Source organism: Heterocephalus glaber, unplaced genomic scaffold, assembly GCF_053883595.1.
Source record: "Heterocephalus glaber isolate CG9 unplaced genomic scaffold, H.glaber_assembly_v1.0 deba00000347, whole genome shotgun sequence".
Classification (NCBI taxonomy): domain Eukaryota; kingdom Metazoa; phylum Chordata; class Mammalia; order Rodentia; family Bathyergidae; genus Heterocephalus; species Heterocephalus glaber.
In genome coordinates, this window is record NW_028258143.1 from 51,103,424 (window position 1) to 51,123,274 (window position 19,851).

The window sequence follows — 19,851 nt, forward strand, 5'->3', positions numbered from 1 at the left end:
ACTGGAGATCAAACCCAGTGCTTCTTAAATTCTAAACAAGCACTCTACCAATACCAATCTTACACCATTTTAAGAGAGAAGAAAGAACACTTTTCATCTTGTTTTATGAGGCCAGCATACCTGGAATAAGTAGTATATTCGTGAGAAATAAAAGTTTGAATATTGGCTACTTTCTTTACACTGCAGTTTTTCCATAGACCTGGTGCTTCCCATTACAATTTTAAGTTATCAAATGTTTGTCGGGAATAAAACATGAGAATTACTAAAAGGAGAAAATATGTAAGTGTTTCTTAGGCATGTCTTGGTGTATTTTTGCTAAGGCTGATACTGTAACATACTGCATAGCAATGTTTCAGTTAAAGACAACCACATACACAACAGTAATATTATAGTGGAATAGAAGAATTCCTGTGTGTGGTATTTTTACCATACTCGTTCTATGTTTAGATACATAAATACTTAGGATTATATTACAACTGTCCGTGGTATCAGTATAGTAGTGTGCTGGACAGGTTCATAGCCTAGGACTAATGAGTTATAAAATTTAGGTATATAGTATGCTACACCACCTAGATTTGTGTAAGTACATTCTGTGATGCTCCCACAGTGACAAAGCTGTCTAACAATACATTTTTCAAAACATACCTTCATTGTTAAGTGACACATAACTGTATTTATAGTGCATTACTTTAGAGCAGAAAAATATGAAGAACACAAAAAAATTCCCACAAATTCTGGTGAGCTGTTTGAGTTTTTATGTATTGTTGAAAGCATATGCAATTATGGTCCTAACCATTTAGCTCAAACTAATTCTCCCAATCAAATTCTAGTAGATATAATCAAATGGTGGTTCTTTTACTTCTTTTGCCTACAGGTTCCCACTCTGAGCTCACCAATCTATGGTGGTTTTTCCTTTTGAATCCTATAAAGACTCAAACAAAAAAGAATGACAATGACTTTAGGCCCATGGCCCTTTCACATCTCAATGCCGAGAATAGTCGATTGGCTGAAGCAGTCATTAAGGAACAAACCAGGAAAGGAACTGAGGTTCACACAGTATCAAACTGACAGTGTCATTATCAATAGAATTTAGTATGCTACCAAGTGTATAAAGGTACTCTGTAAAGAGTTGATAGACTTCCTGCCAGCCCTGTGCCTGTGCCCTGCCAGCCCTGCCATTCCTGTGCCTATTTTAGAACACAAGGAAAAAACCAAATGTATAAAATGACTTGGATTCAGTATACAGCATGATAAGTCAAGGAGAATATGGTTTTAATACTTACCAGTTTTCAAGGCCAACCACCACCACCACATGGAACTCAGCAGCAGAGAATAAGTCCTAATCAGAAAGGCAACTTGTGGGGAACAGACCTCTGCCCCAATTCCAGCTTTTAGCAGTATGTTTTGCCTTCTACCAAAATGGAGCCCTTTTTACACATCCTCCTGACCCCACTAATAGATTATGACATATTCTACTGGGAAAGGTAAGCTGTATGACACATACATGGAGAAATGCTTCTTAAATAACTACACAGTTTATTTTTACAGTATTTTCAAGTACTTTTTTTAACAAATGGAGCATTTTAATTAAAAGAAATACTCCATTGTATACTTTTGAAAAAATATTTTAGGAAGTGCCAATTCCAATTTATTTTTCATGTAAACTTCAATTTTTAAAAAGTTAAGAATTTACTATTTGTGAAGTCCTGTTCCCTGATATCCTTGTGCAGGTGGTCCCAGAACCTCCATGGATACCAAAATCCAGAAATGTTCAAGACCTTTATATAAAATGGAGCAGTACTTCCATTACATACATCCTCCTCTTATTTTAAATTATCTCTAGCTAACTTACAATACCTAACACAATGTAAATGCTATGTAAAAATAGTTGTGGTACTATTTTAGAAAAAAATCTATAAAGGATAAAGTAAATGCACATGCTTAAGATCACCCAACTGAAATCGGATGAGGGTTTAATTGAATTCAAGTAGTCTACTTGGAAAGTCCGTGTTCCCCTCCCCACCCTTCTGCTTCCTTTCTTTCTTTGTTGCTGTTAAACACCTTTGCTATTCACATACATATAATCAACCCATTTGTCAACTACTTTTGTATACCACATATACAAGACCAATCCACAGTAGTGATTCTTCAGTTTTGACCAGAGTTACTAAAGTAATGCAACTGACTTAAGGAGGCCCTAAATTCCTTCTTTCTCTTTTCTCCCAGCTGCTTATTTTCTTGGGGCGTAATCAAACAGCAAACAATACCACTGGGAGGCACTGGGCCCAGATTAGGAGAGCACAGTCATTTTCTTCCCAGTACTCTAATCTCAAAATACTGGTAAAGGGCTCTTGCATCACCTAGATAATGAAACATTTTTAACACCCAGGTCTTTTCATTAGGCTGCTTTTACACAGCTATGGAGTAGAGGTAAAGAAGGGCTTCTTGTTTTCCTTGCTTTTTAAGTTCTATCCTAAGACTGCTTTCTGCCGTTTCAATACTTCTACAGGAGCACCAAAGAACTAGAGCAAGCAGTACTGCTGTTTGTGCAAATTTATAATGATTATCCTTGGAGCATTTAGTTGGCTCTGGGCATAAACTATTTGAAAGACTCCCCAAGAATGATTCCCAGTTGCCTCAGCTCACTGAAGCTCCAGGGAAAGAAAGCACTGTTAATCATTTGCTAAATGTCTGCCCACCATGTAAAAGTTAACTCCCCCTTCAATGTTTCCTGGATTCAGAAAATCTTTTAAATAAATAAATTAGTGAGATACTTATGTCTTTAGCTTTGTAACTGTTAAGCTTTTCTTCTCAGCTGGGAAGCTGGTAGAAAGGTTTCATTCAGAGGAGCAAACATCATCTAGATGAAGCTGCACTGAACATTACCTGAGGGGCTTGCATTAATGAGAACAAATTAAAGTGCCATTGTTGTAGTGTTTTGGAGAGTGAAAGCCGACAGGTAAGAAACTCTTAAGTATCAACTACACTGCGGTGAAAACTGAAGCTTCAATTAACCCTGGCAGTTTCTGAGAACTCTGGGGGTGACCATCTGTGAGGTAAACAGTGCAGGCAACTCACATCTTGTAGTAATCTTTCTTTGGATGAGTATAATTTCTGGGTATAAATAAGGTTATTAGCAAGAGCAGAACAACAACAATAATTACAGTAAGGATTTACAGAGCCCTTTGATCACACTATGACGTCAGTCACTCCACAGCTTCAAAATGGAAATCTCATGTTCAATGTTTGCTCTCCAGGACAATCCTGAAAGAGCACCATGTGCTCGCTCACACAAAAAGGAGTCTGTGGGACTCAGAAGTTATTTCTTTAAAAGGATTTCATGTAAGCCCATCCTAAAACCAAATACTATTTTCATCACTCTGGAAGTTGTCTCAACACACATTGCACTGGACCAGAGTGAAATCGGTTTAAACTCATCCTACTGGCATTTCACATATGCCAGTGTAATAATAACTTTTGGAGGTGTTGACCAAATTTGGTGGGCTGATAAAGGGTACTATGTGTTGTCAGTCCTCAAAAGTATTGTGAAAAGCTCACATAGGTGTGATAAATAGAGTTCTGCCCTTCCAGAGACTTCTGCTTTTCTATACATTGCACAGATTCTATCTCTAGGTCCCCTGGGTGGCAGGAGATGCTTGTACTCATGCTTGAACCAATGTATCAGTTAAGCTGCCCTGGCTGAGAATGGACTATTATAAAAATTCTTGTGATAGATAGATGTTAGATATAAAAAAATTCAAACTATTCATTAGCTAATAGAAGTATCCAAATAAATGAATTTTCATAATCTTAAATGAATACAACTCAGGTAGGAAGTGGTTATAATACTGTGTAAATTCTATTTTAGAGAACTGTATTTAGTTATAACTTGAAAAAAATAACGGCTAATTGCACTATGAAATATCAGGTAAATTTTTTGAAAATTTAATTTTATTGGTACATTTTAGGTATACAATATAATGACATTCATCATTGGAAATTTGCACCTTTACATAATCTCTCTTGGTTCTTATTTTTTCCCCCTTCCCCTGCTCTCCCTTTTACTATCACAACACAGGCAATACTGCACTGTCAAAAAAGGGTTCAGAAAAGGAAAAGAAAATTCATAGGAAGGGTACAATTTCCAAGTAAGAACAGACAAGCTGAAAATTTTTGCCAGGCGTGGTAGCATATACCTGTAACCTTAGCACTCGGGAGGCTGAGATAGGAGGGTTACCATGAGTTCAAGTCCAGCCTGAGCTACATAATGAGTTCAAGCCTGGCCCGATCTCTACAGTGAAATCCTGGCTCAAAAATAAATAAAATTTAAAAAACACTTCTAAGAGGGCATTATAGAATTGAACAGAATTATGGATAGTATGTAGTATGAAAAATGTATAGTAAAAGTCAATATAAAGTGCATTAGCACAGAGAAGAATGAATGACTAAATCACTTGAGGACTTGGGGGTGCTTCCTGCTGAAGGTGCCATCTGTGCTGGGTCAAGAAGAGTGAGTGAGTAGGGGTATTCCAAGGATCTGACAGTGAAAGCCACAGCATTTCAGGCAGAGGACTAGCACAATTAAAGACAAAGAGGTGTGAAAGCATATGGGATATTCAGAGAATTAAAAAGTAATTTGGAAAAAGGTGCTGACCTAAGTAACTCTGGATATGAAAAGAGACTCTAAGACAAAAGGCAATAAGCTCTGTGCTCTAAGCTGACAAAATGATGCTATCAACTTGGAAACCACTATACAAAGTAAACTGAAGTTGAGCAAGTAGTGAATAGATGGTAAATGGTGAACCCAGGTTTCTCATGGTTGAAGTGGGAGGGGGTTACAAACAGGTAGGGTAGAAGGCTATAATGCCGTGGTAAATGATTAAGGTTTCAGTGATCATCATGAGCTGCTATTCAGCTTAATATAAGGCAGATCTTACATATCAAACATCTGTAGATATGTGCATATATGTATGGGTTGGCAAACGCACACCCATTTCCTTACCCTGTCACTTGAGAGAACCTAGAAGTAACCACACCCCAGCAATAACAAGAAAACACAGCACCCAGATCTTAAGTTTCTAATACCATTCTTTAATAACAAGGAAACAGGCTCCTTGGAAAAATGGCTTTTTCTATGAATAAGAAAGAAAATAGAAGATGAAACTGAGCACCTTATAGTACCAGAAAGTTTAAAAAAAACCCAAAAAACCCTACAATGACAAATGATGTCAGCTCAAAAAGCTCCCAATGGCGAAAGCTAGAACATTTTAAACAAAACAAGAAGCAGTTTTGATTTACAATCCAAAGTATAAAACATATATCTAAGTATCCATACTGATTTAAATAACTGAATAAACTAACAAATGAGGGGGCATAAATCTTTCATGCAAAAAAAAAAAATTCCAAATAGTTAACACAGATTCTCCATTTCACAAGACTCCAATGAGTAGGACTCTTCATTATACACAGTGACTTTCTTCTAAAGAACAAGTATGGGAAAGGGAGAAAGAGAGCAACTGTAATAAAGAAACTTGAGAAACACTTCCTCAGCCAGGTGAATAAGGTAAACATCAACAACGACAGGTCATGCTGATAGCATGTACTCTTGATATAAGAATGGCAGTTTACTTCTATGTTCTTCCTTCCCAAGCTCCACAGCCTCAGTCTAATAATGAGAAAAACATCAATAAACTCTAGTCAAGGGACATTCCGTAAAATACTTGACTAGTTTTCCTCAAAACTGTCAAAGTTACTAAAAAACAAGGTGTATCTCAGAAACACTTACAGCCAAGAGAAATCTAACAAGATATGATGACGTATTTTCACAGTTATATTAGTCAATTCAGGCTGCCATAACAAAGTATCATCAACTGGGTGACTTAAAAAATATAAACATTTTTTCATAGGTCTAGAGGCTAGAAGCCCCAGATCAAGGTGCTGGCTGATGTGGCTCCTGGAGAGGAGTGAGTTTCTTTTGGCCTTCTCATTGCATCCTCACTTGGCCTTTCCTTTGGACACTCAAGAGAAAAAGAAAAGGAGTAGGGGGGATCTGAGTCTTTTCCTTTTTTGTACGAACACCAGTTCTATTGAATTTAGGGCCCCATCCTTACGACTTTCCTTAATCTTTATTACCACCATAAAGTCTTCATCTCCAAACGGTCACACTGGGAATTGGGTCTTAAACATATAAATTTTGAGGGGACATAATGTAGTCTGTAACAAAAACCATCTTGGAGCAATGAGCAGGCTGGCTTTAGGATGGCATGGTATAAATTTAGGGTGAAGCCAATTATGCGAAAGGAAAACTGCCAGATAATGAGAAGTTATGAAACATTGTTAAGTAGTGGAATTACACTTCATTTGAACACAGTTGCACCTTTGCTTTGTTGTTGTTATTGAGCCAGTATATTCCCTTAATTGTTTAAGCCAGTCTGAGTTTTCTGTTATCAACAACCAAAAGTAACCTAGCAGATAAAGTAGTTCTCAACTTCCTCTACCACCTGGTCACTCAGAATACGTGGTCAGCAAAATACTTGGTTTGATCAGGATTAGGCCTGTCTAAGCTTGTAGGACAGAAAGTGATGATAATTCAGGATGGTGGAATTGAGGGAGAATTTAAACAACAATCATGAAATATGCCCATGTTGACTGGAAACAAGGAGTGTGGGTGTATCACTGATAGAATGCTTGCCCAGTATGCATAAGGGCCTGGGTTCAATCCCCACCACTGCAAAACCAAAACAAAACAACCAAAAAAAGGGCCGGGGGGGGGGGGGGGAGGTAGGAAGGACTGGGTGGGCTGATGGACTTGATGTGACTTAAATCTGGGTTTAACAGAAACATGGGGAGGGAAAGAGACAGGAGGTACTGATTAGTTACTGGGCCATCTGACTTTGTTAGCCCATGTCTCCTAGTAACAAAAACAGTAACACTGTAAAAATGAGAAGGAAATATTGCTTTGAATCAGAGGTTCTTACAGAGTGGCTGAAGCCACAAGGCCACAAATACGTATAGAAGAGAACATTGTAGCATTGTCAAAAGCTAAAACATGGCCTCCTAGTCAGCACTACATTTGGTCTCCTGAAGTTTTGGGTAACCTCACTCTTCCAGAACAGTGCCTCACTGGGCACATCTCCTAAGGGTTTGGCAAACTAAGGTCCTACAGCAGCTTTAAAATTGTGTTTCTATCATAATAATAATCTAAATATGAAATCAATAGGAGTACACATACAACTGCTACTTGGTTTCACTGTGTTTGCATTTATGATCTTGTTGGCAACAAGCGGCACAGATGTAATATGTAAATGACTCATCTGAGTATACAGCACACTATAAAAACATTCTGCAGTATTTTGAATAGAGAAAAGCAGTAAGGGAATAGAGCAGACACATAGCACACTTCAGCACAGATGGGCTGAAGTCAAAAGAACCTGTGTGGTGATGGTCATTGCCTTGCCTTTAATGAGAATAGCAATTTAGCTTTGGCAAAACATCAGCAGTCAGTTTAACAGCATTTACTAATGCTGCTGGTTTGAGTTGTATTGGTTTTTGTGGTTGTATTTGTACTTACTTTGATTTTTATGGTTAAACAGGAGCTCTATGCACAAAGAGCTTACACCTAGATACGTGTTTATAAGGAACAGAGAAAACACATTTTAAGTCAATCCAGGGGTCTGAGAATTCTTTCCCTTTAAAAACAGTCTATTTCTCAACACTGAGAAATACAGTATTAGAAAAGTCTATGCCAGGGAATTCTATTTTTATTTCTCCTCCATAGCAGAAATACCCCAAATAAGGGCAGAATCTCTTCAGTTCTCTTTGGAAAGCAATTTCAGGTAAAGGTAAAGGGTTTGGGCCAAGTTGAATCCAGGAGCTGCCACACCGTTGTCTTACTCTGATCATCTCTTGCCTGATACTTAACTGCGAATTTCAATTTCCTCAATAAAATGTGCCTAGTAAGATTATTTCAAAATATAGAAACCTTCCAGGAGGTAATATATGTAGCACAGTGCTGGGTTCATGTTACCTGTTCAATGTTAGCTGATATTACCGTTATCATTACTCTGACTCTCTTTACAATTCCCACAGGGCTTTGTGGATACCACAGGATCAAGCCTTCTAGGAAGATGCTTCTTAAACAGCTCTAACTCATCCCAACTTCCCTTGGAGGTGAAAGACTACTTTATCAACAAAGAAGAATGGTAGAGTGGAAAGAGTACTTAACTGGGAACAGGGTAAGTCCTAAAATCGTTCCTACTTCAAGCACCTATTATTCATGATTTTTCTAAGTTATTTACTTTGCCTAAATCTATGGGCTCATGTATAAATGGAAATAATTCTTAAGTCACAAATTTTTTACAAAGAAAATGATAGAACCAGATGTGGTGGCACATGCCTGTAATCCCTGCACTTGGGAGGCTGAGGCAGGAGGATTGCTTCAAGTACAAGATCAGTGTGGGCTACACAGTGAGTTCAAGACCACCCTGAACTACATAGTGAGACCCTGTCTCAAAAAAAACCCAAAACACCAAAACAAAAACATAAGCTACATAATGCTTTGCAAATGCAAAGTAAACTATCATTCAATGAATCCCGTAACATTTTTAAAGGACACCTCTTAAAGGCTGAAAAGGGAAAAATAAACAGTAAAATGAATAAATAATCCTCACTCCTTCCACTGTCTTGTAATCAGGTGTTGAGGTGATCAATTAGGATAAATGAAACTGAAAGTAACACCAAGTCTCATACTTGCTGCAATGGTGCAAGCAGGAAGCAGGAGGAGGTGGCAGTGCCAGCATTCTGTTTCCCCCTAATGAATGGCACTGGGCGAAGATTAAGTGAATGCAGCATAGACGTACAGTCTCACTATCAAGCAGCCAGCAAAATAATGGCACCTACTTATTTATAGACTCCTGGGGTTGAGGGAGGGGAGAGGAAAGAGCTTGGAGTGGACCAGTACAGACACAAAGAGAAAAAGTGTCTCGGTGGATCCCCTACTCCTAGCCCACCCCTATAAGGAGCCCTCTGTGGAGGCCCCTGGGCTAGGAATGGATGGCAGCTCCTATGAACAAAGCTCTCAACCCCTCCCCCACTGCAATGTGCTGCCTGGTGTGGGAGGGCAGCTTCTGCCAGTGAGGCCTTCTAGGCAAAGCCCTGTAATTGCCTATGGTTAACTTGAAAGGTCACATGTAGGATTTCCATCTGGAGCCAGATGCCTCACCAACCAAAGAAAAAAACAATATAATCATTCTTTATTCAGTACATAATAAACCTTATCCTAAGAAACCATATAAGCTTTTGTAAAAACTCAATTCACAATTTAGAACTGTGTGTGTAGCTCAGTTGGTAGAGTGTGCTTGCTTAGGGTAGGTGAGGCGTTAGGTTCAATCCCCAGCACTGTCAGAAAAAAAAGTAAAAAAAGAGAAAAGCCCATGAATAATAATATCACGGCAAGCTGCTTAAGAATAATTGAGAATATTAATTATATTCTAAATCTCCAAGGAACACTTCATGTAGAGAAATCTTAGTAATCTCCAACCTATGAAAGGTCTTATTCCTAAAATCACTTGTAAGACAGTTGTTAGAAGCTCAGAAGCACATTTTCTATAGGAACATTTTAAATGGTAATCAAGATACCAGGCTAGTTCACACATGCTTTTAAAATCCATAATGTGGATGAAAAGAAATGCGTTTATTTCAAAATGGTCTTAGAAAACTGGCAAATTCCATATTCCCAAAGGCCTGAAACACTGCCAATCCATCCTGCCTGGGGCAACTTGAATCTTATTTAATACAAAAACAATCTGATTAAATGATGATTCTTTTAAAACAACAATAACAACAACAAAACATAAAACCTGTCAGCCATCTCACTGCCACCTGACAATATAATGGGAATGCTGATTGACTAAAAACTAGATCTATATTCAAAATAAATGTTGTCACCTCAAATAAGTCATCTTGATATTATTACTTACTGCAATTATAGAGAAACACTTTTGAAATTCCATTTTCAGAAAATGTCCTCATAAAAAAGTGTAAGAGACATTACCAAAAACCCTGGCTGTGGGTCTCGATCTCCTGCAAGCCAGTACGACGTCCACGAGATAGGAAAGAGGGAAATAAAGACCCAGAGACAGAGACTTAAGAGAAACTGAGTCTTGGGCTGATCTAAGCTGCTCTGGGCAGCAAAAACAAAGACCACCAAGGACATCCAGTGTTTGTTCATTACCAGCGTGGGAAGGGGGAGCTGCACAGACCTTGGGACACCTGCTGATAACAAGTATCAGGCAGGCAGGACTGTAGAATGAGGGCACAAGCACATCTTTGCTGAAGAGAATAAACAGTTAATTCAGAGGGGAGGAATTTAGCTGGAGCTGAGTTGACCTTGGGTGGAAATGAACAGCCCAGCTCTGCTATTTCCAATGTAACACAGCCGAAGAATGGAGGGGCAAGAAGCTTGTGCCACGATAGCCTGCTAATACTGGGCAGGGGTGTCTGCTACAGAAAACTATTACTCTTTTTTAGATCCTCAATGGTGGCAAATTCTTTGCTTTAGGATAATACCCTTTGTTTTCAAAATAATTTGTTGTTCTTGTTGCTATAAATGTGTAAGCTCCCAACACAACCATCTTGGAAGATCATATTCATTATGGTAATAGTTTCTGGTATGTTCTGTTTCCTTAAACTGCCTTCAACAGTCATACTTCATAAATCAAGTTCACACAGTACATACTGTAACACCACAAATGATAGTATCCTTACTGCATACTCTGTTTTAAAAAGCCAAACTATATGGAAATATGAACTGAATGTTTTTTAAAAATGTTCTTCTTTTTTCTTTTCAAATAGAAAATATACAGGAGGGCAGAAGCTCTTTCTACAAATACAACAAAAACACCATGAAATATCTAGGAATAAATTTAGCCAAAAATGTACAGGACTGCTATGAAGAAAGCTATACAACTTGACAGAGTAACATGGAAGATGTTTATAATAAACAGGAAGACAGCCCATGCATTTCTGGAGCTGAAAGTTCATTACTATAAAAAATGTTAATTCTCGCCAAAATCTATAAAATTAAAGTAATTCCAATCAAAATTCCAAAAATGGTTTTGGAGAACTTGAACAAATAATTGAAGAATTCATCTGAAAGAATAAACATGCAGAAAGTGCCAGGAAAATACTAGAGGGAAAAAGAATGATGTTGGTTGTGGTAGGTTGGGGAGAGCATATTTGCCCTTCCAGACATTACAACACACTACAAAATAAGTAAATCCTGGCCATGCCTCTAAATACCAAGATATAGTCAAAGCAAATGGAGCAGAATAGAAAGTCCCCAAACTAGTCAAAATATGTATAAAAATTCTATCTGTAATAAAGCTAGTATTCCAAAGGTTTTAGTACTTTAAATAAAGTAAGTGGGTTAGTACTAGACTATTCAAAGAAGTATATTAAGAAAATGGGCTACCATTTGGGAAAAAGTTGTATCGCTATTCCATACCTAACATTAAAACAAATCCCAGGTGAATTAAACTTTTAAATGTAAACAAGTCACATCTTAAAGGACCTAAAAAATTATAGGTGAATTTTCAAAAAATGAAGTAGAAAAGGCTCTCTTAAACATGATACCATAGCCATAAGCTATAAAAAAAGAAAAGAAGACAGATTGCATATACATAAATGTGTGAGAAAATATGCTATAAAAGATGGTGGAAATATCTATAAACTATTATAAAGTGTTATTGTTAGTATATAAGGAATGCTTAGAAAATAAACAGAAATGATCTCAGTAGGAAATATGCTAATGTCATGAATGTCCAATCAAAAAAAGAAATGCTATCAGCCACTAGACAATTGAAAATGTTTACCATACTAATAAATGTCTTTTGGGAATTCTTTTCACAAGTTACAGAAAGCATTCTCAAACTGGCTTCAATACAAAGGAACAATATCTTCATTACTGGGAGTCCAGAAGTTGAGCAAGTTCCAGGTATGGCTTTATTGTGGAACGGACCCCAGTGCCTGCTTATTTCTTGATCTTGCTCTTCACATCATCTTCATCCGAAAACTGGACTTCTTCACCCATTACAAAATGGCTAAAGCAGTTCTAGCCGCGAAACAAACATGGCAACATCCAGAGGAAGAAAAGGGCCAGCTCTTTCTTGTGTCTCTTTTTAGGAATGAGGAAACTGTCTCACAAGTTTCCCAGTGGCCTTTCTTTTAGATTTCACTGGCCAGAATTGGGCCACAAACTGTTTCTAACCCAATCTATGGTGACAAAAAGGGTTGCTATAATTACCTTGAAGTAGAGGTTCTCAAAGTGTGGTTTGTGGATCCCTGGGGACCCCCAAACCCTTCTAAGAGGTCTTTAGAAGTTCAAAATTATTTTCATCACAATATCAACATGTTACTTGCCTTTTTTTACTGCCTTGACATTTGCATTGATGGCACATGGGTGATGTGGATAAAAGTGCTATCACCATAGCCTAAGTCAGAGCAGTGGCACAAACTGTACTGCAGTCACTATCTGCTTCACTAACCATGCACTCTGAGGGTGGTGGTAGTTAGGAGCAAGTTTTACTTAAGTATTTTTTAAATGAAGCAATAAAAATCATTTATAAGGAGCACCACTTTTTCTTTGGCATTTTCTCAAAAACAAAGGAAGCCTGTCAGGAAGGCAACTGACACTCTTTGTTGTCTTTGATAAAATTCAAGCTTTTAAGCAAAAATTAGAATTCTGGAAAAACCTGCGTCCACCACTGTGAGCTTAACAGTTTTCTAATAATTACATTCTGTTCTGCTGAGAATAAGATACTTTTGATAAGGCATTATGAAATGTGTCAACTAATATTTTCCAGATGACCAAGATACTATGTTACAAAATCATGCTGGGGGTGGGGGTGGGGTGGGGTGGGGTGTCTGTGTAAGATTCACTCAAAGTGCAAGACAGACCAGTGAATTTCAATGTAGCAGAATACGAAGGGTTCACTGATAACGGTTTCAAATTTTAGACTGCAGTTAACCTTTAAGAAATTAACACTTAATGGAATTTGATATAGAATCAAAGTACAATATCCACACTCATCTGAAGAAACTATTAAAGCATTCCTCCCCTTTCTAGCTACTTATATATGTGTGATATCAGATTTCTTCCTATGTATCAACCAGAACATTCTCAGAACAAACAATGCAGAAGAGATAAAAGAATCCAGTTATCTCTTAGGCTAGACATTAAGGAGATTTGCAAAAATATAAAACAATTACACTTTTCTTACAAAAAAAGTTTTTTTAAGACAGGTCTCACGATGTAGTTCAGGCTGGCCTTGAGCTCACTATGTAGCCCAGGTTGGCCTCTAACTCATGGCAATCTTCTTGCCTTAGCCTCCCCAGTGCTGGGATTATAAAGGTGTGCCACCACACCCGGGTAAATTTTTTCTTTGGGAGATTATTTTATATAAATATATATATTATTATGCAATGGGCTTATTATTGTTATTTTTAAATGATTTAGTTAATATAAAATTTTAATTTCTAGTACTAAATAGCCATAAGTATGACTGATATAAGCAAAAGCTTTTTGGAGTGTGTATAACTTTTTAGTGTCAGGGTTCCTGAGACCAAAAAGCTTGAGAACTACTGCTTACATTAAATTTTTTTTTTTGTACCACGGATTGCACTCGGGACTTTGCGCTTGCAAGACAGGCGCTGGAACCACTGAGCTAAATCCCCGGCCCACTGCTTAGATTAATTTTATGGAATGACATGGTTAATGGAAAGTCTACCATTAAAAAAAAAGCAGTAATTTTCTCACTATCATTTGGCAAGTATGAAACACTGATCAGGGGTGTGTATTGAGGGGAGACTATATTGAGAAACTTTACTGATATGAACATTTTTTTGATATGAACATTTTAAAATAATTGTGATGGAAATTCCATTTTTAGAAATATATTCTAAGAATATAATCAGAAAATATACTAAGGATGTGTCACAGCATTATTTATCCATTATATGAAAATCTATATTCTAAATAGTCATCTTTAGAAATTGATGAAATTATTATATATCTACCCATGGCAAGGAAAATTACCCACCTAGAAGGTTGTTAAAAACATAAATTTATTAATATGGAAAGAAGTCCATGATTCAATAAGTGGGAAAAAAGGTACAAAGTAGTATCTATGCCAATAGTGTGGCACATGCCTATAATCTCAGCACTCAGGAAGCTGAGGCAGGAGGAATGCTGTGAATTCGAGGCCAGCTTGGGCTACATAGTGAGTTCAAGGCCAGCCTGAAATACATGGTGAGATCTTGTCTCAACAAACAAACAATAATAACAGCATTCTATATAGTCTCATTTTTAAAAATTAACATACATTTTAAAAATCTGGAAGAATTTCAAAAGAAGCCATGATTTAGTAAGTGGGAAAAAAGCGAGGTACAACACAGTATCTATATGGTCTCATATTTATATATACATACATATGTATATCAAGAAATGTAAACATGCATACAAATGTCTGGAAGAATTTATAGTAGTTATCTCTGAAGCCTCACAGGTGATCATTGTATTTTTTTCTTAATGGATCTTAAAATGTTTTTTCTCTTTCTAAGTAAACTCAAATTACCTTTATATTCAGAAAATATAAAATTATTTTAAAAATCACTAAGTATACAGATTCTATGTAATACTGATTATTCTATAATAATATTGAAGATTATATAATATATAACATTGATCACTAAGTATATAGATTCTATATAATAATCCATGGTAGGGAAAGAAGGGAAAAAAATCTGGTATGGGCAGTAACACTAGAAAGGCTTAAAATCCTTTTCTGTTGGTCACCTATTTACATGGAGTAAAACATGTTGCTGACTGTGCATTTAGCCTGGTTAGTAGGACACAGACTATACCTGATTGAGGATCCCTATACCTAGGCCCAAAGAACTTCAGAGAAAGGTGGTTTAAAAACTGGATGCACCAAAGGATTGTGGATGCTGGTGAAGGTGGGGCAAAAGATCCTGAGTAAAAACAATTAGGAAAAAAACAGCAGGAGGTGGGAAACCAACAAATAACTCAGGCTAGAATGACAAATTCCAGTTATCTGGAAACTTCCTGTTCACCAATGATGACAAATATTGTTACCTTGCCTTTTTGTTTTTCTTTCAAAATTGCTTTTAATTGTACACATTTATGGGCATACCATATCAAATCAGGATACTGGCATTTCCATCTCAAACACTGATCATTTTTGTGTGTGTTGAGAACTTTTGAATGCCACTCTTCTAGTTCTTTATAAAATATATAATAAGTTATAACTATAGTCACTGCAGTGTGCTGTAGAGCAGTAGCACTTGTTCCTTTTTAGCACCCAGTATTGGATCTCAATTCTTCCTCACTCCCTTCCTAACTTCTAATGACTACTATTCTAACTTGCCACTTTGGCATTATGGCCGCTCTCTTCACTTGGTAACTGTATTTCTGAGGTGTCACGATATTTTCATTTATAGTTCTTGTTCATCATCAGACAGCAAACAGATGGCGTCAGCCAGGTCTGCCCAGCCTCGAACTGAGCGGAAGCCAGCTCCTAGGAAAGCTCGTGCACCCTCTGCTGGTCAGGTCCCGACCAGGCCCACAGAATCCGTAAGTGAGGGAGGAAGGCAGGACAAGCATCTCTCTCCTCACCATTTTAATGACGCAGGGACTGAGATTCAAATACACAGGAGTTGCATGGTCACAGAGCTACAAGAGCCCACTCTCCAAGCAGACTTCCAGATTCCAAAGTCTGGGCTGTACTCTGCACACTGTTCTACTGGAGCTACTGATCGATAAAAGAGTTTTCTGAAGAAGTGCTATGTACTTTTGGTGGGGAGGGGTTTTCAATGTGAGTAGTGTTTTGCCCAAAAAGAACATTAGTTTAATAAGGGAAGTGGACATCTCAATAAGGCATCTACTGAAGACCAAAAAAGTTAACTTCAAAATTTCTATGTGTGGCATATCTATGCCAACAAAAGTAGATCCTGTCAGGCCCTGTACAGCATTCACTGTCACTACTGCATATGAAGAATGAAATTAGGTTAACAATTCTCAAGTTATGGTCCTACTTTCTCTTGAATCTTTACAATCTTGATTATTTCTCTCATGAACAGAACATTATGGATACTGTTTTGTTGGGAGTGTTCTATCAGTTGCTTTCTCATCGATGGGACAAAATGCCTAACAGTCGCATCACAATTTAAAGGAGAAGTTGATTTTGGCTCACAGTTTCATTGAGTTAAGCCATAGTAGGCCTGGTAGAAGGCAGAAAGAGCACGGCAGAAGGTCCTGGTGAGGAAAGCTGCCACATCACAGTGGCCAGGAAGCAGACAGAGTAGGGAGGAGCCAGGGACAAGAATACACCCTTCCAAGCCTCAACTCCAGTGACCTGCCTCTTTCAGCCAGGTCCCACCTGCAAACAGCACAGTCAGCTATGAACTCATCAATGGATTAATCCACTAATGAGTATAGTGCCCCATATCCAATCACCTTCCAAAAGCCCCAACTCTGAACATGAGACTTTTGGGTGATATTTTAGATCCAAACCATAACAAGGACCAACCTAAAAATCAGTATGATAAAGGAGAAGAGCGATGTAGTGAAATTCAACTACAACCACAGCGATCCCCAAAACCAAAGAGCAAAGTCTTTGATGCATATTAACTCATTTAGTCCTCCCAAGAATCCATTTAACAGAAAGGCAACTGAAGTAGAGAGTGATTAAATAATTCTAGTTATTTAGGGTTACTGAGGTTTACATAGCTAGTAAGTAGTGAGTCTGAGATCTGAACCAAAGCAGATTGATGCCTAAATACATTTTCATAACCACTACACTGTGCTGCCTCTACAGAAATGTCTACCATATGCATGTTGCATTTTAAGGATAAACTTTTAATTTCATTGAAAACCCTAGAGTTCCTATATATCTGATATAGCTTCCCTACTATTAAAATTTTATATTACTGTAGTATACATGCTACAATGAACAACTCAATAGTATATTATTATAAACTTAAATCCAAATTTCTTTCATTTTTACCTAATATCCTTTTTCTTTTCCAGAATTGCATCCAGGATATCACAGCTAGTTATCATGACTTCTGAGGCTCTTCTAGTTTCTGACAATGTCTCAGACTTTTCTTGTTTGAAGACCTTGACCGTTTTCAGGAAAACTGGTGAGAGATTTTATAACTGTCTCAATATTTATCAGATGTGTTTCTCCCAATTAGATTAAAGTTATGGGTATTTAGGTATGCGTGTGTGTGCATGCACATGTGCATACAGTGTTGAGGATCAAACCCAGGCCCTCATTCATGCTAAGCAAGCACTCTACCAATGAGCTATACTCCCAGCCCCAAGAGTTTTAAGGAGGAAAGTCACAGAGGTAGAATGCTGTTCATATCACATCACAGTTAGGGTACATGCTACCAACATGACTTATCACTGTTGACATGAACCTTGATCATGTGGCTGAGGCAGTATTTGACAGGTTTCTCTAAAATAAAGTTATCCCCTCTGCCATCCTTTCTACATTGTACTCTTTGGAAGGAACTACTATGCAAGGCCCACATGTAAGAAGAGAGGAATTATGCTCCATGGCTTTAAGGGCAGAATATCTATAAAAATATTTGGAATTCTTTTGCATGAGATATTTTTCTTCATTAATTTATTTATTCACTGTTTCATTTGTATCAGTATGGACCATAGATTATTTTTAAAGTTTGAGTTATAATAATGCTTTATTATATTTTGTTGCTCAAAGTGTTCAACTTTGCAAACCAAGAGCTCTTTCAGTTGGCTCCTATATCCTTTTGACAGACTTCTTCAATATGTTTTTGTTTTTAGCACTTTGCTACTTTCTAGCATTAAAAGATGCTGCAGGCTCACCTTGTTTATTCCCTGATCCAGTCCTAGAACCAACCCTTTCTCCAGGCTTTGTTCCTCTTACAAGATAATAGTCTGGGCACTGGATGTGCTCCTTACTATTAGGTTGTCTTTGCTCCTGGGCCCTCTCAACTCATCAAACAAGGAAATTCATATGTGCATAATAAACCAGCTATATGTACATTTATATCTATAAATGTTTCTATATGTACCCATCTGTATCTAAATTAAATGAGCAATCATGCTAATATCTCTAACTCTAATCTGCTATGACAGGGATATGCTAGCTTCCATTCTTGCCTTCAACTCCAACAGTAAGAAAACTGGCTCTCATCACCACCATGAAGTTATTAATTGTTTAATTCCAGTGCATGGGTATAATAGTTTCAGAACTGTAAACCCTCACTTCTGTGGGAAACTTCATCAATTAGAGCACAGCATTATGTACAGTTCCTATTGTCTTTAGTCTTACAAAGATACATCAGCAATTTTTCCCTGGCCCCTATCAGGGCAAACATTAGTAAACACAATTAGATTCTTTTGTTACAGTCTGCATTATTCCATCCTAGAATCCCCATTCCCCTAAATTAATTTTTAAAATTGTGCACACACTAAGATTCATTCTGGGGGGCTTGGTATATAGCTCAATGGTAGAGTGCTTGCCTAGCGTGCACAAGGCAATGGGTTCAATCCCTACTACAGAAAAAATTAAGAAAATGATTCATTCTGGGGCTGAGGGTTAGCTCAGTGGTAGTCTGTATGGTTAGCATGTGCAAGCTTGTGGATTCAGTCCCTAGCATCCCCCCCATTCAGTCTGTGGTACAGAGCTCTGTGGGTTTTAACAAATGCATAGTATCCCAAGTATCCACCACTAGAAAATCATACAAAATGCTTTCATCACCCTAAAAAAATCTCTAGTGCAACCTATCCTCTCCCCACTCTAACCTCCATTTTTGATTCATTTTCCTAACAGAGAATGTACTTAATGTCGCTTCTCATTCTTTCCCCTTACATCATGTTCATATTTGTAAACATATGTGATCTCACTTCAATTCTAAATGTTTCCACTTAGAGAATTGAATGAAACTGAGTAAGTGGCTTGGTCAAGATCTCAGTAAGTGCTAGTGCTGCCACTAGAACTTGTTCCTTTTGACTCCTGGTATGATGCTCTTTCTATGGCAAGATCCTTCCTTTTCTGCAGTGAGTGAGATGGTTGTGCAGTGAGATAAGAAGAAGAAAAAGTAAAAGTGGTGAAAGTAGTCATTTAAACCATACTTTATATTAACAAAAGCTTTTATACTAAAACCAGGAAATTCTAGTTCTGGAAATTTGGTGAACTCGACACTTCAAAAACCCTTCTGCTATTCAACACTCCCAAAATGCTGGATAAGTAAAAAATTTAAAACATCTCACATACATCACTGAGGCAGCAAGAAAGAAAGAGAAATCGTTAGAAACCAAAGGCTACCAAAATTCCAGCCTACGATGTATAAACAACAAAACATGTCACAAAAATTCACCTAAATAAACTCATTTGGTTTAACATTAGGAAATATGCTCATGTTATTCACTGGATTATCAGAAAAAAAATCACATGATCACCACAGAAGATACAGAGGCAGCATCTGATAAAATTCAACAACCATTCATGACTAAAAATCAATAGAACTTTTAGCAAAGTGGAACTGAAGTTGAAGAAAATTTCATTTACTTGATAAAAGAAAGCTTTCAAAAACCTACAATGCCATCCTTAGGTGAAATATTAGAATTATTCCCTTTATAAACATGAATAAGACAAGGAAGTTCATTATCAATGTTTCTACTCAATACTGCACTGGCCAGTATAGTAAGAAAGGAAAAGGAGGGAATAAAAAGGTAAAAAGGGCGATAAGGAAGTACAGTAGCAAAACTATCACGATTTGCTC